Consider the following 25,988-nt stretch of genomic DNA (forward strand, 5'->3'; position numbering starts at 1 on the left):
GTGTCTTTGGGCACAAACATAGACTGTGTAAAAAAAGAAAAAGACAAGATAAGAACATAGTAGTTACTTGTACTTTTAAAAAGTATTAAAAAGTGGTAGTTCCTGTGTTTACCATAAAAAATTCTATTTAAAACAATCCTTATTTTAAAAATTGCATACGATTGGGAGAGAGAACATCCTTAATAATATTCCACCAAGATGTCTATTACGTCTCTCATGCTATATTGTTAACACGCTACGATAATATGGGAGGATGAATAAATAAATGACCACATTTAGATTGTTAATTAACACCTTTGTATCCAAGTGGATTACAAATATGCCTGTTTGATTCTTTGCTGATCAATTTTTTTAAATCAACCACTGGAAAAAAATCCAGAAGACAAGATTATCAAATCAAATTAGGAGGATGCTTCTGAGGACAATAGAATCAAACAACTCAGCAGCCTTGTAAGACAGGCCAAATTACCATGATAAAATTTAATGATGATAAATGTAAACAATCCACTGAGACTCTAAAAGTCAAATACACAAGTACATGATGATTAAGATATTAAGTAATTTCCATTTACATATAAAAGGCCTGGACAAAAGCTGACAGTAAGCTCAATATGAGTCAATATTGTGACATTAAAACACCTAATTTAATCTTAGGCTGCAGTACTGGAAGTGTAGGATCCAAAAAGAAGAAATGACAGTCTCCCCTGTACTTGGTGCTGATCACACGTGAAGTATTATTTCCACTTGTGAACAGAAGATTAAGTGAGGCACATTGAAAACAACACCTAGAGACAAGGTCGAAGGACAAATAACTGAAGAATGCCTAAGAAAAATACTAAAGCTGTCTTCACCTGTTAGAAATACTGCAACGTGGAAGCCAGGTCACCCAGTGGCAGAGAGCAGACCTAAGACTAAAGAGGGTATGAAGTGAAATTCGGACATCTCACATTCTCATGTAACAGTAAATTTGAGGAGAAAGTATTTTATAGTGAGCAACTTTGAAAGGAAAACTTCACAGGGACCTTGCATCCACTGACATTAGTGAGGGAAAGCGACACATTTCAAGGGAGGCATCCGCACAGCTCCACAACCGCAGGTTTCCCTCACCTGGGCGGGGCCTGCCCTAGTAAGCTAACCCCCTTGTGGAGAGCAGTCCGGAATAACCCTTTCTGCAGGCAGGCAGGAGGTCCATATATTCTACTGAGAAGCTGGGATGTTAGAACAGGTCTGAGAATGGGGTAAGGAAGCTTACTACTCTGGAAGCAAAGGAAGTCTCGGTAGCTTTCCTCACACTTCACAAGTGTGGGATTTTTGCTAGCCTGTTCTCAGGTTCACGCATAGATACATTTCCCTCAGCTATCGTTCTTCAAACCCTCCTAGATCATATCGGACCCAAAACTTCCCTGAGAGGCCTTCAGTCTGCCCAGGATTATATCCAAAGAAGAATACCAGCCCCTGTGTTTTAGATTCGCTGCAAACCTATCAGAGAATTTTCACTACCTTCCCCGATCCCTTGCCAAGGTTTTGAACTGAATCCCCTAAAGTCTACCTCCCTCTCCCCACTCCACCCCGGGCTCCAGCCTCCTCCACACACCAGAAAAATTTTCTACTTCCTGTGTGACAGGAACTTGCTTGTGTCAAATCTTTCCTTCTCTTAATCTATGATTTTGTTTGTTTGTTTAGAAGAAAAATAAAACAGGCAAGTGAAAATAATTTTTATTTTAATTTTGTCTTCATTGCATTTTCTCGTTAAGGATTTTTAAACTCAAGTCCAAGCAATGGCTCACCGCACTCTTGATTGTGTTCTATCTTTGCAGTAAACCAATGAATACTATTGATTCGATGAGTGGGTGAGCGGCTATGTGAAAGCAGGAATTAGGGATTACTAGAAATATGGCATAAATATTTGTATTATATACAGGGATTGAATTGTATCACATGTTTTTCTCTACATATATTGAGGTGATCACAAGGCTTTTGTTATTTATATAAACATGGTCAATTACATTAACTGATTTTTGAGATATTAAGCCAACTTTACATTCCTAAAATAAATCCCATATCACCATGATGTATTATCTTTTTTATGTATTACTAATCTCAATTTATTATTCAGTTTAGGATTTTTGCCTCTGTGTTCATTTTTTCTTAATTCTTACAACACAATGTACATCTGGTTTTGTTATTCCCCTTTCATAGATGAGGGATCTGAAGCTTACAGAGGTTATTAATCAATTTACTCAAGGTCACACAGCAAGCAAATGTAGTACTTGGATTTTAATCCAGATTTGTCTGATTCCAAAACTAAGGCTCTTTCCACTATATTACACACCAGCCAGCATTTTTCTGGTTCTAGAAATGTCAAGGATGAATCAAGGGCCGATTCTTTACTCAAGACACTGACCGCATGCCCCAATTCTATTTTCATCGTGTGTTCTTACAAGATGGTGGTACATGTCAAATGAATTGAAAGGCAGAATGGTTAATGCACGAAGCAGACAATGGACTTTTGAATTCTGGCTCTGTCCCTTACTAGCCATGTGATATTAGCCTCAATGAGCCTCAATTTTCTTGTCTAAAAAAATGAAGCTAAGACTTCTAGTTTCCAGTCTAGTATATAAGAAGCTCAGAAGTCATCACTCCATCCTAACAACAAATAAAAAACTGAACAAACTGAAAAATCATCGACTTTCCTTAGATGAATCAGAAAAGTAAAGTCAAAGGGAAAACCACTGCCCCCTTAATTGGAGAGACAGTAAAGTGGATACAGAGTATCACAACTTAGCAGAGTAGAAACTCTCCAGCAGAAACCTTCACTGGAACCAGCAATGGGTAGGAAAACCTGAATTGTAATCAATTAAACGGTGGAGGCTCAGAGTGCACAAGCCTGAGAGATAAAAACTCCAGGGCGGGTACCTTAGTCCATTCCGGCCGCTATAACAAAATGCTATAGACTGGGTAGATTATGAACAATAGAAATTTATTTCTCACAGTTCTGAAGGCTGGAAATCCAAGATCAGGGTGGCAGCATGATTAAGTTCTGGTGAGAACCCTCTTCTGGGTTGCAGGCCACTGAATTCTTGCTATGTCCTCACATGGTGGACTAAGGAGCAGACTGGGATCTTTAGTAGAGGAGCATAATCTCATTCATGAGGGCTCCACCCTCATGACTTAATTACCACCCTAAAACCCCATCTTCTAACATCATCACATTGGGCATTAGGATTCCAACATGTGAATTTGGGGAGACACAAACATTCAGACCATAGCGGGGCTGAGTCTTGGGGAGGGGTAAACTTTTATGAATCTTATCTCCAGGAAATCTACCAGGTTCTCATAATGAAGATCAGAGAAAAATCCCCTCCTGCTTGAGGCAGGGGGAGGGGAAAAGTAACCATTTTGAAACATGCTAGAGCATTCAATTCTTCTTAACAAGGCCTGCTCTGAGGAAAAACTATTTGACCAGACTTTAAACTGTTGGGGTTTTATCAGAGCATACCTGACCTGAGGAAAGAGAAATACCCAACTCCAGCCCACTCTAGCCATCCATGTGGGGAAAGGGAAATACCCAACTCCAGCCAACTCAAGCCATCCTGATCCAACTAAGTGAGGGAAAAACTGAGAAGCATTTGTGAAATTTACAAGGAGTGTAGGCTCTTTAAAAGACTGAGACTTAATCTTAGGACTGTAGACTGCTTCCCCTCCACCCACATCTTACCAGAGCACTACTAAAGGACAATTTACGACAATTTCTTTCACCCAGTACATTAGGCTCAGCTTTCGACAACAAATTACAAGGCATACTAAAAGGTAAAAAGACCCAGTTTGAAGAGAAAGAGCAAACGTCAGAACCAGACACAGACATGGCATGGATGCTGGAATTATCAGACCAAGAATTTAAAACAACTATGATTAATTTACTAATGGCTCTAATGGATAAAGTAGACAAAGTGCAATAACAGATGGGCAATGTAAGCAGAGAAATGGCAATTCTAAGATGAATCAAAAAGGAATGCTGGTGATCAAAAACACTGTAACAGAAATGAAGAATGACTTTGATGGGCTCATTAGGAAACGGCAAAGGAAAAAATATCTACCTTGAGAATATGTCAATAGAAACTTCCAAAACAGAAAAGCAAAGGCAAAAAAGACTGAAAAAAAAAGAACAGATTATCCAAGAACTGTAGGACAAATACAAAAGGTATAACACTGTCTCCCCACAGTGTTTAGCAGCACAACACAGTGAAAAGATAATATGCTTTCAAGTTTGACAGACCTGTACCTTCCTGCGTGACCTTGGGTACACTTCTCTGAGCCTTCGTTTCCTTATTTGCAAGCTGATGATAATAAGACCTATTCCATTAGAGCTCCATGAACATTAAAGAAGAAATAACATGGTTGAGTTATATTCAATATTCATTATTTTTTCCTGTATAAATTAAAATCAGAGGACCTTCAGGGATTTTTTTTTTCCAGATAGGTGAACAAGGAGAGAGCTGAATGATTATCCCCAAGGGTGCAGTCAAGAGAAGACAGTTTTCAAAAAAATAGGTGATTAGGTCGAGTTCCTGAGGTCATAAGGTCAGAAGAACAGGGTACAGATAAAGAAATGTTCATCTGGTTAGTGGCCTACAATATGATCTTCCAACACAGAGATAACAATTTAAGCATTCATTAACAATAGCATTAATGACAGCAAAATTAAGCATTAAGAATTTCTAATTCAAGAGTTTGGGTGATTTGAGTCACTTCCTATAATAATACCTGAACAATAATCCCATGTATATCCAGGTTCTAATCCCCCGGACATGTGAATGTTATGGTATATGGCAAGAGGAACTCTGTAGAAGTAATTAAATTAAGGATTTTGAGATGAGGAAATTAATCTGGATTATCTAGGTAGACCCTAAATGTAATCTTAACCAGTTTTATAAAACGAAGGTTCGACAACACAAGAGGAGATGGCAATGTGATGATAAAAGCACAGATGGGAGTGATGTGCTTTGAAAATGGAGGAAGGAATCACAAGTCAAAAAACAAAGACTAGAAGCTTAAAAAGGCAAGGAAATACTTTCTCCCCTCCAGAGCCTTCAGTCCTGCCTAAACCTTGACTTTTAGTCCAGTGAAACTGATTTCAGATTTCTGACCTCCAGAACTGCAAGAGAATAAATTTGTGTTATTTTAAGCCATAAGTATTTGTTACAGTGGCAACAGAAAACTAATACACATCTCATTTTAGAACATGGTTCTAAGACAATGAAACATAAAATCCAACAAGCAAAGCAAAGCAATGGTAATTGGAGATACCCATTTGGGGACTTAAGAGATTATGAACTCTGGCTTGATCATGCAGATGTCTCAGAACAGAAAGAATATTCCCAACTGGCAGTTAAGTACTGAGTGGGACACCCTGATAGGTCCTGCATTACCTAAAGACAAGAGAGGATGCTCTGTAAAGTTAGCCAGTGATATATAATTGATTTCATTTGTTTTAGCTGGAGTTTAATTCGAATTGTCTACATCAATCGAAGAGCTCATATTGAATACCTTTAAAATTTAAATGCACCTCCTGTGTACCCTCCAGGTTTTTAAAACCTGAGATGAATATTGTTCTTTTATCTGTTTGCAATGAAAGGTACAGACAATGAATTTGGGATTTTATGGCTTGAGGTTAAAATATGGTTTGCATGTGCAAATATTAAAAGCCAGTTAAATCTATTCACTTTTCCTCAAGGGAATGCTTGTCTTGTAAGTAACAGCTGCTTTGCACCAATGTTCAAGGCCCACCATTGAAACCGAGAAAGAGGAGTTAAAATTTCCCTGGATTAGGGTGAAACCCTGCCTTGTACCCACAAGGTTAACGTGGAAAACAAAGTAACAAAAGTTTCTGAGCTTGCTTTGCAGAACAGCAGGAAGACCACTCATACAAGAGTAGCTTGCTGACAGGCCCCTCGCCTGACTAAGTATCTTGCAGGAGCATTGAGAAGCTAAAATGACCTATTGTAAACTTTAGACATCACAGACTAAAACTCCACCACACGCAACACATAGAACTGCCCCAAATTTGCACATGTGATGTGTGAAGAAATATGAAAAACAGTCATGTGTGTGCAGAGGACTCTTAGAACTTCAGCTCCCAAGGCCACATGCTCCCCCTCTCCTCCCTCAAACCCCAGATAAAAACCCCTACCTTTTTCCCTATGAGGAGGTGGACCTGAGTTTTAACTCCCATCTACTCGTCTGGCTGTCTCTCAATAATAAACTTCTTTCCTTGCCACAAGCCCCAAGTTCCAGTTATTGCCCTCCTGTGCAGCGGGTAAATGAACTTGTGTTTGTATTTGGTAACACCATGATCTGAAATCTACCTCATCTCACTCTGCTTGGTATCCTATACCCTAGACTTTCCAAATAGTTGCAGTTCCTGAAATGAACCCTGCATTTCTTGTTTCCATATCTTTGCAAGTACTGTGCTTCCTCCTTGAAATTTTTCTTTTGTCTCTCTTAACACCTGATTAGTGGAATAGAGGATGCCTACTCATTCTTGAGACCCCAAACACGAAATGTCACAAACTCCATGAGGCTTCTCTGAACTGGAGTTCAATATTCCCTCCTTTGTGTCCCACTGTATACCACACACATTGTTGACTTCTTCTTCTCCTCCACTTACTGCTATGGATTGTCTGAGCACTACCGGCCAATAGGAAGGGGCAGAGAGAGAAGTCTAAGAAGAAGGTTACCACATGTAGGAGTGAAACATGTACATTTCTAGTAGTATAGAAAAACGCACTTAATGAAGGATAACACTAATCGGTCCAGCCATGTATGTTCTTGATCCCTTCATTCATGTGGTCTACTGTTCTACCAGTAGGTATCATTGTTTGGTTTCTTTCTCCACAAAATTTGACTAACATCTACATTTCTTTTTTTTTTTTTCATATTTACTAACAATTCATTTTATTTCTGCTAACTAATATTGACAGTTCCCCCCCCATAAAATAGATTTCCCCACTGAAGTCTTCCTTTGATCAAACTGCACACTCAACATTCTTCTAGCTTTATATATGTATTTCAAAATTTTTCACCTTTCTTTAACAAAAATCTTACCTTATTACTTTCCATATCCATATGTTCTGATCAGAATTCTTCCCATTTCTCATTTGCCCATCATTTGTGATTGATAACCTAATTGTTGGTCTAAACTCCAGCATAATACTCACAGCATTTAGGTTGGTCCACATATAGCATTTGTATGAATAATATTGGAAAACTCATCTTTAGCCCATCTTATGTTACCTTTCCTATTTTTGTTTTATCATGAATTCATGGATCATTCAAAAGATTCAATTAAATTCTATTGACTGTAATCATTGCTTCAGAATCACAATACTCAAGTTATTATTATTTGGCCACTAGGAGTCCTCCTTTCAGGATGATTTTTTTCCCCTCAAACACAAGATGGACTCACAGTCATCTTGATATTCTGCTTGAAGATGTGAAATTAACACATGAGATGTAGTTCTTTTTAGTAGAAAATGGTATTACTGGCCAAAATCCATGGACCAACCAGAGGTGCACACGACATTGTTCCACCATTCTACCATTACTGGCAGGAAGCTGGAGTAACAGAGGGGAGCCTAGTGAAACCTCTTAGTGACAGAGGAGAGATTCCTTATAAGGATAAAGTGAGTTCATAAGTTTAAGTTGATGTTTCAAATAAATTTCTATTTATTTTTACTTTGTTTCAGAATAAGAGTGTGTAAAATCCATTTCATCCTTTTAGAAGCCTGCAGGTTTGTCTATTAATATAGGTGTTCCATCCTATAGAGCAGTGGTGATGGTTTCATGGATGTATACATATCCCCAGACTCATTGAGTTGAATATATCAAATATGTATAGCTTTTTACATGTGAATCACACCTCAATAAAGTTTTTAAAGAAATTAAAAAAAAAATCTCTGGGTTGACAGAAAGGTTCTATAGTATAGAACAATATCATCCAAGACAGCAGCCACTCACCACATGTGGTTATTGAGCACGTGAAATGTGGCTACTGCAAATGAAATGAGGAAGTGAATTTTTTATTTTATGTAATTTTAACTAATTCCAACTTAATTAACCACTTCTGGGTAGTGGCTACTGTACTGGACAACACAGCTATAGAAGATCATCAAACAAAATTATGGGGTTAAAAAGTCTTCCTTTTCTTTTACTTCTTCCTTCTTGACTTGCAGCCTATCTCCAGAGTGGATAGATCCAGCTTTCCCTGAGCACAGCACCAACTACCTGAAAACAGAGAAAATTATATCTCCAATACCACCCTCCCCCAGAGAAACACTAGGTGATATAAACACACAGATCATTTAGCACCTCAAATTATGTTGCCATGCACTTAGTAAAGAATAACAATAGGGGCTGGCCTGGTGGTGTAGTGGTTAGGTTCACACGCTCCACTTCGGTGGCCCGGGGTTCGCAGGTTCTGATCCTGGACGTGGACCCACGCACCTCTCATCAAACCATCCTGTGGCAGGCGTCCCACACATAAAGTAGAGGAAGATGGGCATAGATTTTAGCCCTGCAAAATCTCTTTTTTTCCTCAGCAAAAAAAAAAATGAGTAACGATAAACATTGTATTTTGAGATTAATCTAACTTTCTTGTCTAGCTCTTTTTTATTTGAAATACATTAGCTTACTATATTTTATTATGTTATATATTTTATTAAATACAACATAATTGTCCACTCCTTTGTTACAGTCATTTCACATTGATTCCCAACATTTTAAAAGCTTTAAGAACCAAAATGTTTAATACCCACAATGTTGCAAAATTATAATTTTCTTAGTGGAGAGTATGAATTGTCAGGAAAACTGAGACTACAAAACAAGAGGAATTTGAAAAATGCTGACAGTTTAGAGGTGGTGGTAGGTTAAGGAAGGCTCTGACTTCATTGATTGTTTCCCAAAAGATATTTTTTTTAAAAGTTGGTTTCAAGTCAAGATTTTTAACTGTTAATATTTTATTCTAAAATGTGTCTGTTAATTCTTTCTTCTTGCAGGCAACAAGGAGTCTTGCATTTCTCATATGCACAAACACTGGGAACTAGTTGGATTAAAAATTATTGTTTAGTGGTTTCATCATTGACTTAAGTGGGGATATAGCAATTTCACTGATAAATTGTGAAACATCATCTAACTGAACTTTATTTATGAAATGTGTGTGATAATTGTGGTTGCATGTGTGAAAATTTAAAAATTAAGAGATTTATCACTTTCAAGAAGACTCGTAATTCCCTAAAATACTTAATTGAGATGATCTTAGTACAATTCAAGGAGAATATTTTCATATATTAAGCTCTATTTGATATCACAATATTTTATGTTTCAAACACACATTTGTATTGTGAATGACAAATTTGCTGAATTAAAGCTAATAGAGAGTAGGAGTCAGTGGACAAGAAGAAAATATACCCAGAACAATAATGATCAGAGTCTTTCTCAAAACTTTGGTTTCAGAAGGGGAAAAATAATCTTTTGGATCATTTTAAAGTTTAGCTGTGAGGTTATCACTGTCTGCCCTTGAGCTTCTTCGTCTCTTCCTCCACTCTGACCTCCTCCATGAGGACCAGTAGTCCTGAGTCTGGGAGGCAGAGCTCAAGGAATCTGCCAGAACATCTACTTTATGGTTTGTAAATTACATTCCTGTTCTCATGGACACTGGCGGAGACACTACCCCAGCTAGTTGTTCACTCTGGGTTGATGACTACATCCTTCAGAGGAGGTCCAGACCATCAGAGCCTCCATAAAAATTGTAGTCACTCTCCCCCAAAGGAGACATTCCTTTCTCAGTTGGTTCTCCTAGGCTTTCTCTTGGATTCAGCTCAAGATCCTCTTGAAACTGATTAGGTGGCTACTAGGCTTACAAAGATGCTGCCAGCTGTAGTAATCCCTGGCTTTCTCATCCTACAGTAATTTTTGACTCATTCTAGTTATCATCTTGTCCAAACCTTGCAGACAGATCCCACTGCCTTACTGCCAGCCATCCCTACCACCATCCATGTATTGGAGACTCTTTCTACTCTCTCAAAGATAATTCCAAATCTATCCACTAAATTCATCCTTGACAATTTCTGTATAGACATGAAAAGTCACATGCATTTCCAAAACCAAATCTGCATTAAATCAAACATACATGGCTTGAGAGAGAGTATTCCTGTGAGAATTCCAGATGGATTCATTCCCGAAGTATCTGCATTCAACTCAACTGCATCTGCTGCAGCTCAGGTTAGTTGAGCTGGGATAACAGGCTCAGCGATCAGCTCACACCCTACTCAAATACCAAGTCATTTATTCCAGGTTCTAACCATACATACCTAGTCAGATGAGTTCAGCCTTCCAGGACCAAAGTAAGGGACAAAGGGATCAATATAAATAACAGGCTGCTAAAACCAATGATTTCCCAAACAAATTATACAGGAGTAACATTCCAGAACTGTTTAGTTCTTTTGTATTAAATCCACTCCAGGTACCAACTTCAATGGGGAGAATAGGCAAGAGCACATAAATATACATTTTACCTAACTTATTAACTCTCCATGTAACCAAACCAGCAAGAGAAATAACAATTAAGTACCATTCACAGAAGCCCTCCAATGGTCAAACAAAATTTAATCTTTTAATATATAATTCAAATTTTTCTCTGTCAATAGTTCATGGCAAGTCTCTCCTAAATCTTCCTCAGACTTTCCCCAAAGGAGTGCTACCTGTAACACATGAGACTCCCCTCTCTTGTATTTTTCATTTGCACCTAATTTATCTCATTATAATATTATTATTATTATAAGTTGGAGGGCCCAGGGCCAGGGCAATCAGAAATAGTGTACGGCAATCCAGGGATTATGGAATTCTTAACTCTAGTTAGTGAAACTCTGTGATCTTGTTCCCTTCATACAGTTTAAAGAATACAAGACATCCCGCCAGCTTTGTTCTTCTCTGTCTTTCTACTAGGTCTTGTCACCCGGTTCATTTTTCTTAATTCATTTTATTTCTACGAGGTAAATTTAATGCCCTTCGTTCCTACTACAAAAATGATTCCCTCTCTCTTCCTCACTAATTGATAGAGTACAGTCAACTTCTATCTCCAACTGAACATCTGTTACAAAATGTTTTTTGTGTGTTACTGGTCTAGGAACAGCTTGAAAACAAGGATCACGCATTATTCTTTTTATATAAATAGAATAATGTTCAACATAATGTTCAAAAATATTTTTAATGTACTAATTAATTAAATGACCAATTTTCTAGAACTATGGGAGTGGATATAGTGGTAGTCAAAGACCCTAATGTGAAATTTATAATAGGTACAATATTTTCACAGTCCACCAACTCAGGGATACAAAAATTAAATTTTACTTTTTCACTTCTGAACTTGATTTTTATCTCAAATCCCCATTTGACTGAAGGTGAAGAATGACCTTTTGTCCAGCTCTTGTCACTTTTACCCCCAGCAATGAATTTGGGATTCGAATGGCAATTCGAGATTTCCTCCACCCATTTTGCTCTGAGTTGCATCTTAGTTGTAAGAGAAATGGGTGAGGGACTTTCAAATATCAAGGCTTTGGGGGCAAATAGTGTCTGGACCTGGATATATTCTGTCCACATGAATGTTCAGAGATATAGACAATCTAATCTGGATTTTGGCTGTTGTCATCTGCTTACTCTGGCATCTGCAGAGATGTCTGCATTTGCACGTGGTCAATGGTCATTAAGTTCACCTTGGCATTGAACTCTTCCCCTTGTCCTGACTAAGAACACTCTATAAGGCCCAGCAAACCTTAACAGCACACGTCTGCTCTATAGGGGCTGCACCAAGTGGGGGGGTGTGGCAGGGACAGCACTGTGAAGGGCCCCTTCATGCAAACAGTCACCAGCATCTAACGACATTCCTTTCCTCTTAGGTGCACGAGAAAGAACCAGTCAGGAGACAATAGTAGATGTTTCAAGGTGAAAAACATCTCTGTACAATGAGGCAGGTTGAACAAACTTCCAATCTCTTCCCATTTCTCCGTTTCTAACTGCTCTTGTTAAGCTAGAGTACTATTATTTATTTAATAGGGTTAGAACCAGGGTGTTTTGGAAGGAATGCTGGACAGCAGGTGGAATATCCAGTCCTGGTTCTGCCACTACCTAGCTGTGTGGCTTTGGTCAACGCACTTCACCTCTCTGGGCTTCAGTTTCTTCACATTATATTACAGACAGTAGAGTAAAGAAGGGAGAAATTGGGCTTAACTTTCTGTTCTAATAACATTCTCCCTAGTGACCATCGCCATTGGTTAGTGGATCTATTGTCTAGCAGACTGTCAGGTAAGAAATCATTTCTCAGAGTGCATCAGCAGCAGGAGGCATTAATATTGACAACCCTCTATGTTCCCATTGCACTTTGCAATTATTCAACCTTCTCACACCTGTTACTTCATTTGGTCCTTAGAAGAGCTGATATAGAGCAGGGATTATTATTCTTTTTACAGATGAGGAAACCAAGTTTCAGATATTTGTCCAAGGTCACCCAGCTGTTATGTGACGGAACTGGGCTTGAACTCTGGCCAATTTAGAGTCTCCCCTGTATTTAATGATACAGTGTTTCCTTTCCATTCTGAAACCCCAGCAAGGAGTCATTTTGCTCCATCCTCCATTGCTGCCAGACAGTCACTCTAGGGAAAGTGGTCCCCATTATTTTTCTGAAGGGAAAACACAATGTTAACTCAGACAACATAATAATTTTATGGTTGGAATGAAAAAAATTTTTTTGCTCCTGTCAAATTCAATTTATGTCACAAGACTAAATAAAAATTTTATGTACTGGGTGAAGGAGAAATAGAGAGAAAATGTCCTGAGTGGACAAGCTTAAATTATCTCCCATTTGAATGAGTTCATTTTCCAGACAGAGTTTCATCAGGCTTTTTAATTAAGAGCAAATTGTTCATCTAGAGTCAGTAATTTGCCAGTGACCTCTTCTTAACACTCCCATCTAAGAGGAGAGAAATGACAATGGGACTTTCAAATTAAAAACATCAAGCTCTTACAGATCCTGGGCCCTTCAGTTCAGTAACTGAGTCAGGGAAAGGACATGACTTGGGGAAACAATGACATTTTAGCCAAATTTCTCCTCTAAAATAAAGGCTCAGAGATGTTTAGGAGGTCTTGAGTTTAGCAGGTATAGACATTGGAGGTTGGAGACATCCAGTAACATGTATAGACAAGTACATGTATACAGATAGCTAGATAGCTAGATATACATGTGAGTTTACATAACATTATATGAGCATGGAAATAATTCAGAAAGATACTACCTAAGTTGTTAATGTGATGTTACTACAGCAGTAGATGGAAGTGGAGTAGAGGGAAGGGAATGTGGGAAAAGGGAAGAGGGATCAAAAGAAATGAAAAAAAAGAATTGAACTAAAAATAGAAAGCATGAATGATATAACTTTCATTCTTTTCAATAAGTTTTTGTATAAGTGTGCACCAATCAAAATTTTAAGGGAAATAGTACAACAAGAGGTTTACAAGATACTAAAGCATTTGAAAGCTCTGAAGAACAAATACTGTGTCAGAGAGTTGTAGAAGATGAAGCTGGAGAGCTGGGCAGGGGCATAAGAAAGCCTAAATGCAGAATATAAAGGAGCCTAGACTTTCTCCCGAGGTCAAAGGAGAGCCACGAGGAGACTGATTGGCTCAAACTTGGGTTTTATGCAGGTCATTCTATCAGTGGCATTGTGGTTGGATAGGGGAGGGGAGGAGGGAACTAATGATCTAAGTGAGAGGTGATGAGTTCCTACACTAGATCAGTAGTAATGGGACTGGTTGGAAGCATAGACTTCAGAAAAAAGAGATGTTACAACCATAATTATCTCCATGATTACTACTTTACACATTCACTGCTATTACTACCACTGTTAGTTAACTGCTGCTGTTTAATCAACACTTGCTGTGAACCAAGCACTGTATCAAGAACTATATTTTTACCTTAATTAATTATTTCAGTAACCCTGAAAGATAGGCATCCAGCTGCCGGTTACTGTAGAGAGCATCGAGTAAGGCATGAGAAAGTGACCCTGGTCAAGAGAAGAATCAAACAGAAACCACAATTTGCAAGACAAACATGGCTTGCAAACCAAGCCATCATGTGCAACACAAATTACCTAAACTCAAATTATTTTAACACCAACCCACGCAGACCCAAATATCTCAGGAAAACACTGTAAACTGTTTTGACAGTAAATCCCCACAGACTGATGCATTCCCAAGGCAAGATCTCTAATTCTTCCAGCAACTCACCTAGTTTACAAATTCTAACCACACCCAGAACATACTTATTAATTTCCACCCTGAAACCACTCTATGACTAGCTTCGGGCTCTAAGATCCTCTAAGCCCTTTCACTTATCATTAGAGAAATTCAAATCAAAATCATGATGAGATATAACGTCACACCTATTAGGATGGCTACTATCAAAAACTAGGAAATAACAAGTGTTGGAGAGGATGTGGAGAAATTGAAATCGCTGTGCACTATTAGTGGGAATGTAAAATGGTGCAACTACAATGGAAAACAGTACAGTAGTCCCTAAAAAAATTAAAAATAGAACTACCATATGATCCAGAAATCAGTTCCAGATATATATCCAAAAGAATTGAAATCAGGATTTTGAAGAGATATTTGCACACACATGTTCACAGCAGCACTATTCACAATAGCCAAGAGCTGGAAGCAACCCAAATACCCATCTACAGATGAATGAATAAACGCAATGTGGTACATACATACAATGGAATGTTATTCAGCCTTAAAAAGGAAGGAAACCATGTCACATGCTACAGCACAGATAAACTTTGAGGACATTATGTTAAGTGAAATAAGCCAGTCATAAAAAGACACATACTGCATGATTTCACTTATATGAGGTATCTAGAGTAGTCAAGTTCATAGAAACAGAAGGTAGAAGGGTGGTTATCAAGGCCTGGAAGGAGAGAGAGAATAGGGAGTTGTTCTTGAATGGGTATAGAGTTTCAGTTTTGCAAGATGAAAAAGTTCCGGAGATGTGTTATACAACAATGTGAATATACTTAACACTACTGAACTGTACTCTTAAAAATGGTTAAAATGGTAAATTTTATGCTATGTGTTCTTTGCCACAATAAAAATTTTTTTTAAAAACCCTCTAAGCGCCTTTCTGTAACCTCCCTCTTTGGAGACACCACTGAGACTCTATCAACTTTCTCCTGTGCTCAACAAGTTTATAAACCCAGCCATTCATGATCAGCATCCTTCCCTAACAGTTTCTGAGGGACTTAGACAGTGTGCCAAGTACACCCTGCAGGTCACAAGTCCTCGTGCAGTAGTCAAGAACATGGACTTTGAAGCCAGATACACTAGAGGACTTTGAAGCCCTAGCTCTGCCACTCACTAGCTCCAAAATTTCTCTGATCCTCTGATCCTCTTCACCTAGGGCCTGGGAATAAGAATGTTTATTGTATAGGACCATCAAGAGTATAAAATAAGATAATAATTGAAAATGTCTGGCACAGTGCCCAGCACACAATAAGTAGGTGCTTAATAAATGCAGCTGGTGCTATTGCTCCATGCCCATTAACACCATTCCTCCCACACTTCCGTCATCCTGAATGAAAAGTGGGAAGGATCCCTGCCCCCTACATCTGATGTTTCCTTCCTGTTTATTGCCTTAACCACCATTTATTAAGCTCCTACTAAGTGCCAGGCTCTGAGCTGGGTGTTGGGGGTATGATACAGAGGTGCTCCATCATAAAGGTGCCTCTGGTAGCAGAGGCGCACGTGCACCCAAATAATACAAAGAAGTAAATTGGAGTGTGGAGTGGGAGAATAGTGTTGAGAGTGGAGTGAGCACAAGACCATCCACCTTCAGCTTCCAAATTAAAACACCAGCCTTATAGAGCTGTTTTTAAACCCTATCCACAGGAAAGTTAATAATATAATAATGATGTTTATGAGTTGCTTTCATTCTGGGAGCCTAAAAATAAGCTGGATAAAGGGGCCAAAGACAGAACCCATCAGCTTTATTTCTTCTTCATGACACTTTTGTTTCTTTGAAAATAATTCCACCAGTTCCAATTCTTCTTGAGAAGTGCCCCAGAAACAGTGTGATTAGTCTTGGGACTTTCCTTCTCTCTTTTCCCAAAAGAGGAAAGAAGAAAAATAAAATCAACTTATCGTCTGCACGATGCTAAATATTTTTATATATGATATCTCATTTCTTCTAATGTTATTTCTGCAAAATGGAATTATTGTTTTCATTTTCCAGATGTTGGAAATTAGGCTCAGAGATATTCTGCAACCTGCCCCATGTCGTGCAGCTGCTCAGTGTAAGAGCTCAGGTCCGTTTGACCTGGAATCCTGTATTAGTTCCAGTCTCCCTCCTTGGTACAAGCTGTGACTGCTCTTCAACTGCAGGTATCGTATTATTCTCAAATTCTTCAGAAAGAAACCAGATCCAAGGATAACTTTTTCTGGAGACACTGTTAAAAACTGGAAAGCTGGGACACTCAGTGACCCAAAGAATCTTGAATTTGCAAGCTTCTCAAGTTCCTGTAACTAAATAGATCACAAAAGAAAGGCTGTTGTAAACACTGCAGCAAGTTAAACTTTCTTTCAAGACAGTTTCTGAATTCTATGCCCATGAACATCAAAGAAGTGGGAACTGCAAACTGGTGTCCATATAAGGCTGTGTTAATGTTCACTGCTCATTCTCTCTTCCGCTTCAATGGTGGAAAAGATTAACATATCATTGAGTTAATATAAAGTGTAATTTAAATCCAAAGTGGTGTGTTTCCTTTACAGCATCAAATCTGGCAGCTCTATGCAAGTGCTGTTCTGTCAACTGGAATAACGTCTTTAATGAACTTGTCTCTGGAATATCAAATGTGTAATCTGCAGCACAACTTGCAGCCCTACTGCTCAGACCCTCATCATGTGGCCTACTGGCTTTCACATGAAAAAAAAGAATCCATTCCAGGGCTCTGACCTCATAAGCCACAAACCAGCCACCGGAATCTGCAAGATTGGCTCTAGTTTGCTCATGTCTCATTTCTGCAATTCTGCTGCTCAAACCACTGAGCATACAGAAGGCAGGAATAGTTCACCAACCTTGAAGTGCTCTGCCTGTGGACAGACAATATTCTTTAGAACAATGAGATTCATATTGCCTCTCTCAAGTGGAAGAATATAGTCCCATGGGATCCTAACACCCCTCCTGGGGCCCTCATCGGGTAATGTTTAGAGATACTAAAGCCAACACCTTGGCCAGCAACTAAGCTTTGGCATCCTGCCATGTTGCCCTAGTCTTTTAAGAGAATTTTATCCACCTAGCCATCATGCTTCTAAGAACCAATAAAGGCAAGTCAAAAATATCTGCTCTGCCAATAACAATAAACCCAGGCCCTCTCCCTCTCTGTATTCATTCCTGAGCTGCTGCTCTCATTCTCACCCTTTTCCCACTCGGCTACCATCAGACCTCAAGATTTAGCTGTGGATCCCAGAATGTGAACCGTATGTTGCTGTCTGGTCACTCCCAATGGAAGCTCAAGTTTATCTAAGGACTGTGTAAGTTTGACTCATCCAATTCATTTAACAAAAAAGTTATTGAATACTTATATGTGCCAGTATTCTGGTGCAAAGAATGACAAAGAGCATGAAAATATATATACATTTATTCAAGGAGCTTACATTCTATGGGGCGCAAGAGATAATAAACCAAATGAATAACTAAGTTATAGAAAGTAATGGATGTTAAAGAGAAAAACTAAAGCAGGAAAGTTGATGGGGGAGGATAACTCAACTGCAAACAGGGTCCCCAAAGAAGGCTTCACCTTGGAAGTAATATTTTAGCAGAGACCTAAATGAAATGAAGGTTGCTAATTGAGCTGCCTCAGGTAAGAATAACCTGCCAGACGGAAGAGTCATGGAAAGCATGAACGTCAGAGTCAAGTGGCTCTACCACTTGCTAGTTTAAAGAGAATCAACATATTACTTATCTTCTCTGAGCCTCAAGGTTCTCAACTGTAAAATAGAGGCAGCAGTACTGTTCTCAAAGGATATCTGAAGTTTCAATGAGATAATATATATAAAACACCTGTCACTTCATAGCAGCTCAATCATGTTATTTAAATAGGTAGACAATATATAAGTAGACAGAGAGACGAGCAGATATGATAAATTAGGAGAGGATTAGATGGGATAGGATGAGACAGGAGAGGACAGGACAGGACAGGACAGGATAGCTAAAGATGGGCACATAGGTGGCCAGAGAGACAGCAGATATCTAGGCCCACAGACTCCAACCTTATCACTTGGCCACCCCTCAGCTGGGACACCTAGCTACGACATCCATAAGTTAGGTAGATTTCTGATTTTATGTCCTAGACCTAGCTCTAACATTAAAAATTAGTGTGACCTTGGGCAAGTTACTCAGTGCTTCTGAGTTTTATTTTCCTCATCATTTAAAGTAAGCAAGGTATACTAAACAATTGCTGTGCTTTTTCCAGTTCTATTAATAAATGTTCCAATAAGGTCCAAAATTTATTTTTATGGGCTTTACCACATCTAAATAAAAGAGTCATAATTATTTATTCAAAAAGATGAAGGGTTTTTTTTTTCCTTTCTTAAAAACAGTGAGCTATTTAACATTTATTAAGCACCAGCTATATCCACAATCTCCTTGTAGGGTAATAAGAAGAGTCAAAATGAGGAAACATACAACAGTGAAAACAGCAATTAAAAAATTTTAAAAGTGGAAATGCATGATCCAAGGCCTGAAGAGATTAGGTATTTAAAATCTATGGTAACCTGGCCTCTTGTATTTGTAAAATTCAACATTTGAAAATATCTTCTATATCAATTTCCCATATTCCTATAAGCATAAAATTATCTTAATTTCAAGTTTTTAAAGTTTATTCCAGACAATAAAAGTTAATTACATTTCAGGGGCTGGCCCCATGGCATAGTGGTTAAATTTGCCACACTCCACTTCGGCGGCCCAGGTTCGTGGGTTCGGATCCTGGGTGTGGACCTACACCACTCATCAGCCATGCTGTGGCAGCCTCCTACATACAAAATAGAGAAGGATTGGCACAGATGTTTGCTCAGGGCGAATGTTCCTCAGGAAAAATAAATTAATTCCATTTGATTCCAATATTATTAATAATCACAAAAACTTTTTGAATGAATATGCAAAATATGAAATGAAAAACTGTGCAAGCCCATTTCCCTGACCTCCATGAGACAACATAACTGTAATTTATAAACTGATGACCATTCATTCATTCATTCATTTGGGAGCAGTTATTGAGAGACTAACACGTACCAGGCACTGTGTCTACATGCAGGAAACACAAATATGTCAAGGCCTTTGCCTTGAAAAAGCACAATTTATTGGGAGAGACAGAGAAAAAAAATTGCTAGAGTACAGAATGATAAATGCATAATCAATCTGAATATATGACATAGGTATACTAAAATAGGTAGATTAATTATCCCTTGGGTAGTCAAAGATTTCATAGAAGAAATACATTCAAGGAGTTTTAAAGAATGAATTTATCAGGAAGACAATTTTTCAACAAATGCATATCACACTTATGATCAGAAAAAAGTGATAGTCATTAGTTCAAGGTGATGATATTATAGGTAAATATTAATATTACACAATGAACTACGTACAGTTAAAGTCCTTAAGTTTTGTAAAGTTAGAGCTAATTTTTCTCTAATTCCTCAAAAGTAACAGCAGTCTGGTGATTAAAAAGGTAAAAATGTAATCTTTAGTTTCCTGGTAGAGAAATAATATGGCCAACACTTACTACCTCGAAAGCTGTCCAGAAACAATTGCAAGTTCCAGTAAGCAACACCACTTGAAGAAAGGTCAGACTTTATGCACTGGTCTAAGTCACTCCTGCCTCTACGTGTCTCCTCTGCAACCTACACAGCCCACGCACCTTACACCTCTGGTCGCCTCTGAATATGCCATGCTGATTGGTGCTCTCTCCTACACTTGCCCTTCCTTGGCTATTTACCAAACTTATGCACATGATTCAAGATGTAGCTTCTGACGTTTCTTCTGTGATGCCTTCTAATATAAAAACAGAAATAAGAATGAGACGTATCAGTTAGTTTTCTTTCAAAAAAGAGAATCAAACAGTCGTAAGAAAGGGCATTTCTGGTTTTAAGACCTCCTCAGCTCAGGCCCTCCTTGCTCAGGTGAACCCTTTAGACATGCTACTCCTGCAGCTCTGCCCTTCAATGATCCCTCCTAAATATATTGTGTTATTCACCTCTTGTCTTCCTCACTTTCGATTACGGGTAAGATACACTCATCCTCTGGCCTGGCCTCATGGATCCCTTAGATACGTGAACTCTCCATGACAACAGAGGCACTGTGCAACTTTAACCCAAGAATATTGATTCTGTGCAGTGATATTGATTCTTTCATACTGACCAGAAGCTTTGTCTGGCTAGGGGGTGATTTAGAGCGATTTTAATTCATGCTTTTCTATATAGGTCCTCAATAAAAATAGTTATTATTCAATAAATATAATTTGTGAAGCAAAATTTCTTTGAGATGTATTCAACAAATTTTATTGAATTCTTACTATACGCCAGGCATTAGACTTCATGGAGCTTGTGTTCTAGTGTAGGAGATGGAATAAGTACTTCCAAATAAAAAGGTGATAAACCACTGGATAAAGAACTGCCTCTGGTCTGACAAATGAATACTCAGTGTATTCTGGAGAAATCCTTCAGAGTTTAATCCATAAGTGCCGTCTTGACAATACCAGACTATGCCGAGCACCATTCCACTAAGCTCCCAAGGTTCCCTTTGCATTTCTCCCCAAGAAGACATTTCTTATTACTTTAAAATTGTCTATTTATATTTCTATTTCTCTTATTATTGTGAGCTTCTCAAGGACAGGAGTCACATGCCATATCATTTTTTAGGATTTAACATAAATTAATCATCCTGCAATATGTCATAAAAGCGTATGATTATAAACCATCAGAATCATTTACAATAGTAGAATCACGTTCCAGGCTCTACAAAATGTCCTTAAACCTCTATACATATTGATTAAACAAGTGGCCTCAATAGACTGTGAAGAAAGCATACAACACAAAAAAATTTGGCAAACATTAACCTGAATTACCAGAGCTGAGTAGAGAGAGAAGCTCTCTGGTTGATTCTTTTTGGGCTCCCTCTCCTACACCAGCTTTCAAACTGGGATATCGTTACCTATAAAAATCTACACGAATATGCACGAGGAATGAAAGAAACACAAGATAAATAGGGTGATACTCCCTGTACCTAGAAATTCAAGTTAATTTCAAAATAGGTGTATCACTTGATTAGAATTCAAAGTTTGCATATGTTTTGAAGATAAACAGGAGACTTCAAACAAAGTCAAGCTTTCATGGGATCACACTGAATCACATCCTCCAAAGAAAGGATAGAGAGGATTGGAGTCAAGAAATAGGGAAGAGCTGCATTTTACTCTGCCACTGAGGGAACTCTGGTGAAAAAGTTTAAGATCCTCTAGTCGAAACCAATCCCCCACTTAAGAGAGCAGGTATAGCATTTAACTATACCATAAATGACAATTATTTGCCAGCTCTAAGTAATAAGAATTAAGCTATTGAATAACAACTTTCTTTTTTAGAACATGGAGAAAGATTTCAAGAGATGATTTGGGATACACTAGTTGTCTAAAGAAAGAAATAAAAATAAGTAAATAACAAAGTCAATTGGTTTCTTCTTTTTGTCTTGATAAATTTAGAAGGAAACAGCATTCAGAATCATGTCATTTGCCCTAACCTGGTCCTCAACATTCAAGAAGTTTTGCCAAATTGTCAAATATTTGGAAACCTAGCTAAAAATAAAAATGGAAAGTTTTTGTAGAAAAGTCTAGAGTCTTTTTCTTTTTATCATATGTACTTTTCTTTCCTATTTCTCTCCACTTCCCAAATAATATAAAAGAAAACTGACTGAGTAAAAAAAGTCCCCCAAAAAGTATGTAGAAGGATGTGTGAAAAGTGAGAAAAATAATATCATTGTCTTTGCTTTGGTGACAAAGGTAAAATATGCATGAATTGAGAATACAAGTTTAAACCAACAATTCTCAAACTATTTTAAAATTTTTAAATATTTTAAATTTTTAGTCTACTTATCCCTATTTTATAATTGGAAAAGAACTTAGCATTAAGAAATAATTGAAGGAAAACAAAGTAAAAATTAGAATGACATAACATTTTAAATGATCACGCTCTAATAAAGTTTTCTTCCCCAAAGTTTTGGAAATTCCAACTGTCTCTCTGAGTGTGGAAGACCAGTCATGAGTGACACATTACCCAGCCTAACATGGCAGCCAGAATTCTTAGCAGGCCACCGCTTTAGGGTTGTCAGTACAATCTAAAACCTGCCAATTAAAGGATACCGATACTTAGTCTTTAATCATACATAAAAAATGAAAGTCACTTGTCCATCAGAATTGAAAAAAGGACTTTATTTTTATCAATTTGCAAGCAACTAAGAACATACTTAGTTGACCAAGAAACCATGGCAACAGTTCAAGTCTCTCTAATATAATCAGAAAAGTATTTTTAGAATAATTTTGTCAAATTTACTTATTTCCTCACTAGTGCTTCTTCCCAATATCATTATCTACCTGGAGAACTCAGGAAACCTTGCCTATCTGTTAACCATGTCCAGCATCATCCGCGTCATTTGTGGAGACTACCGATTAAATAAGTAATGGTGGATTAATCAAATAATACTACAGTCCTATGGAAGAACTGCAGGATGAATTATACTTCTCATGAGATTTATTTTTCAACAGTATTTAATATTCTTAATAATAGCTCAGACCATAAAGATTAAGAAGCCTGTGGGTGAGGCTTCTTTAAGATGAACACAGTGAGGTCAAAAAAGAAATAGGACTTAGTTTCCAAAAATATGCTCAATTGGCTAATAGATCACCTAGGTAACTCTGTCTAGGAGTCCAATTCCAGAACTCAGATACCTGTACAAATATTCCTGGCTTATTGACTTTAATTCATTCCTAAAACCTCTGCTGCTAAGTGAAAAGCCATTAAATAAAAGAAGAAAAAAATCCCATTAATTTTAATGTGAAAATTTTTATGTTTCATCTCAACCAAAAATACTGAAAAATTTTTACAGGTAGAAGAAATACAACTATTGAACAATAAAAATAACTTTATACATTATAAACAATTACATAAGTACTCTGAATGTAAAAGGTAATGTAATGAAAGGTTTAATGTACTCGCCAATAGAAAGAGAGAAGCTTTGAGAATGCATAATGGTTGGTGGAGTACTGGCAAGGAAGTCACTCTGGAAGGTGGGGAAGAGTCGGGTATTTCAGACCAGCATTCAGTAGCAATATTCAAGAAGTTTGATGACTATTTTCTTTTACTAGAAGAATCTCCCGATGTGGAAGCCTGTGGCATATCTGGGGAAGAAGAGTCCCAAAGCAGATGTGATGGCATTTTAAGACAATGTTTTTCTCCATATTGTTATCATATTCAGTAGTGTATTTATGAAATAGAAAACCATTCGTCGCTCCTCCTTGCCTTGTTACTCATCGGGTAGGGGACTAATAAGTTCATGCTGGAAGGCTGTGAGTGGTCCTTATCAGGATAGCAACTGATGAACCCAGAGAATTGTAAAAAGTATAATTCTGGATTGAAGAAGGGACCCACGTGCATAACAGCATTTCACATTAATAAATGATGCTATGCTTATGGTTGGAGTGGGCTGGAACATGAAAAAGCTTTTACACTGAAAAAAGGAGTTAAGCGAAAAATGGTACATTTTATTTAAAGAGCCTTTATGGCAAAAAGTTATGCGAGGAATTCTGTATTTTGTTTTATTCCACCTCGTTTCTGACTTGTACCTATCATTATTTATTATGTACCTTGAAAACCATTAACGAACAAGGTAAGCTTTTAGTGAAAAAGTGGGAAATTTGAATTAATGATACTTTTAGGTAAGCAATTACAGGTGATAGCAAGGCCCAATATTGTAGCTATCTTGATTCTTTTCATGTCCCACTTGGCATGAAGTTTCAGCAATATCCCTCCTTCTTTAGTTTGGCTCTGGTTTCTAACTCTGGTTGATCATTTTCTCTCTCTCTGCTTAACCTTTAACATAGCAGAGCTGGTCCTAGTACGAGTACTCACTTTTGAATCCCATTCTTCCTTCAAGATAAGTCATATATTACACCTTCTTTGAACACTTTTTATAACCAGCCTTGCCTCAGGCATATATACCTTCCCAGATACAATAAGAAATGCACAACCTTGATATTTGCAAAGAATTTTGTGGATATTATAGGACTTGTGTCACTTTATCCATATGGTAGCTTCCATACTCTAGGTTAGGATCTCCTTAAGTATAAGAACCATGTCTTGTTCATTTTCATATCCCCAAAGCTTTACATACAACTTTATTATTTATTACTTATATGTTCAGGTAGTAAGCTAGATGCTAGAAATAAAATAGAGAGCAAAAATAGGCACGATTCTGTGTCCTCAAAAAGCTTACAGTCTAGTAGGAGAGAGATAATAATCATATAATCTCAAAATTAATTATAAATTTGTAAGCATGACAATGTCTATGAGGAAGAGGTACACAATGCTATCTATGCACCCATAACTGAAAAATCAGACTTCATCAGGATGCCCTCTCTGAGGAAGTGACATGTGCACAGAACTCAAAGATGAGTTAATTAGGCAAATAGGTGAGAAATGAGCATCCCAAGTGGAAAGGGCACAATGAGTAAAGACTTCGTAACAAGAGAGAAGATATTGAATATGAGGCACTGAAAGAAGGCCAACGTGGCTGGAGTGCTGAGGGCAAGGGTAAGGGTAGTACAAACTGAGGCTGAAGAATTAGGTAACGGTAAGAGCTTACAAGCCTTTGTAGATATGGAAAGATTTTTGTCATTACTCAAGAAATTATGAAGCCACTGAAGGTGGAAGCAGGAGCATAACATGATTAGATTCGTGCTTCCAAACATCCTTCTGAGTGCAGAGAACAGAAAGGATGGAGGAGAAGTATATGCATCAGAGCAGTAAAAAAATTATTACAGTAGTCCAGGTGAATGATTATTTGAGATTAGAATAAGTTGATGGTGGTGGAGATGGAGAGATGTGTATACAATTGAAGGATTCTTAGGAGGACAATCCAGTAAGATTGCATAATGGATTGCAGATGGAGGCTGAGGCATATGGAGGTGTCAAGGATGATCCCGGCTTTCTAGCTTCTGCAACTAAAAGGTTAGCGCTGCCATTAACTGTGATAGAAAATAATAGGATAGGACCAAGTTTGGAGAAGAATCATGAGTTTGGTTTTGGAAATGTTGACTTTGAGATACTTTTGGGATATATAGGAGACGAAAGCAAAAGGACAATGAATTACAAAGATCTAGAATTCAGATGGATGGTCTTGGCTGTATACATAAATTTATCTATCATCTGAAAGCAGATAGCCATTGAAACTGTGCCTGTGAATGAAATAACTTGTATAAAACATTTGAAAAAGTTGGGGATGGCCCAGTGGCATAGAGGTTGAGTTTGCACGCTCCACTTCAGCGCCCCAGGGTTTGAGGGTTCGGATCCCAGGTGTGGACCTACACACCACTCATCAAGCCATGCTGTGGCCGTGTCCCACCTGCAAAATGGAGGAAGATTGGCACAGGTGTTAGCTCAGGCCAATCTTCCTCACTAAATAAATAAATAAATAAATAAATAAATAAATAAATAAAACTTGAAAAAGTATAGAGTAAGGAGAGCAACAAGTCTAGGGCTGAGACTCAAGACACCCCAGCATGCTGGAAAGAGAGGATTAGAATGCAGAGAGAGAGTAAGTTGTAGGCAAGAGGAAAGAAGAAAATAAA

At 37.9% G+C, this 25,988-nt stretch overlaps 1 long non-coding RNA gene across 1 annotated transcript in view; it reads right to left on the reverse strand.

Annotated features, from left to right (window-relative positions):
• The window catches only part of LOC147916646 (uncharacterized), a 144,428-nt gene that overhangs the window by 54,592 nt on the left and 63,848 nt on the right, over window positions 1-25,988 (reverse strand). The window lies entirely within an intron of this gene.

The sequence above is a fragment of the Ceratotherium simum genome, chromosome 7 (genome assembly GCF_057802395.1).
Source record: "Ceratotherium simum simum isolate JZ-2026a chromosome 7, ASM5780239v1, whole genome shotgun sequence".
In the NCBI taxonomy this organism is placed as follows: domain Eukaryota; kingdom Metazoa; phylum Chordata; class Mammalia; order Perissodactyla; family Rhinocerotidae; genus Ceratotherium; species Ceratotherium simum.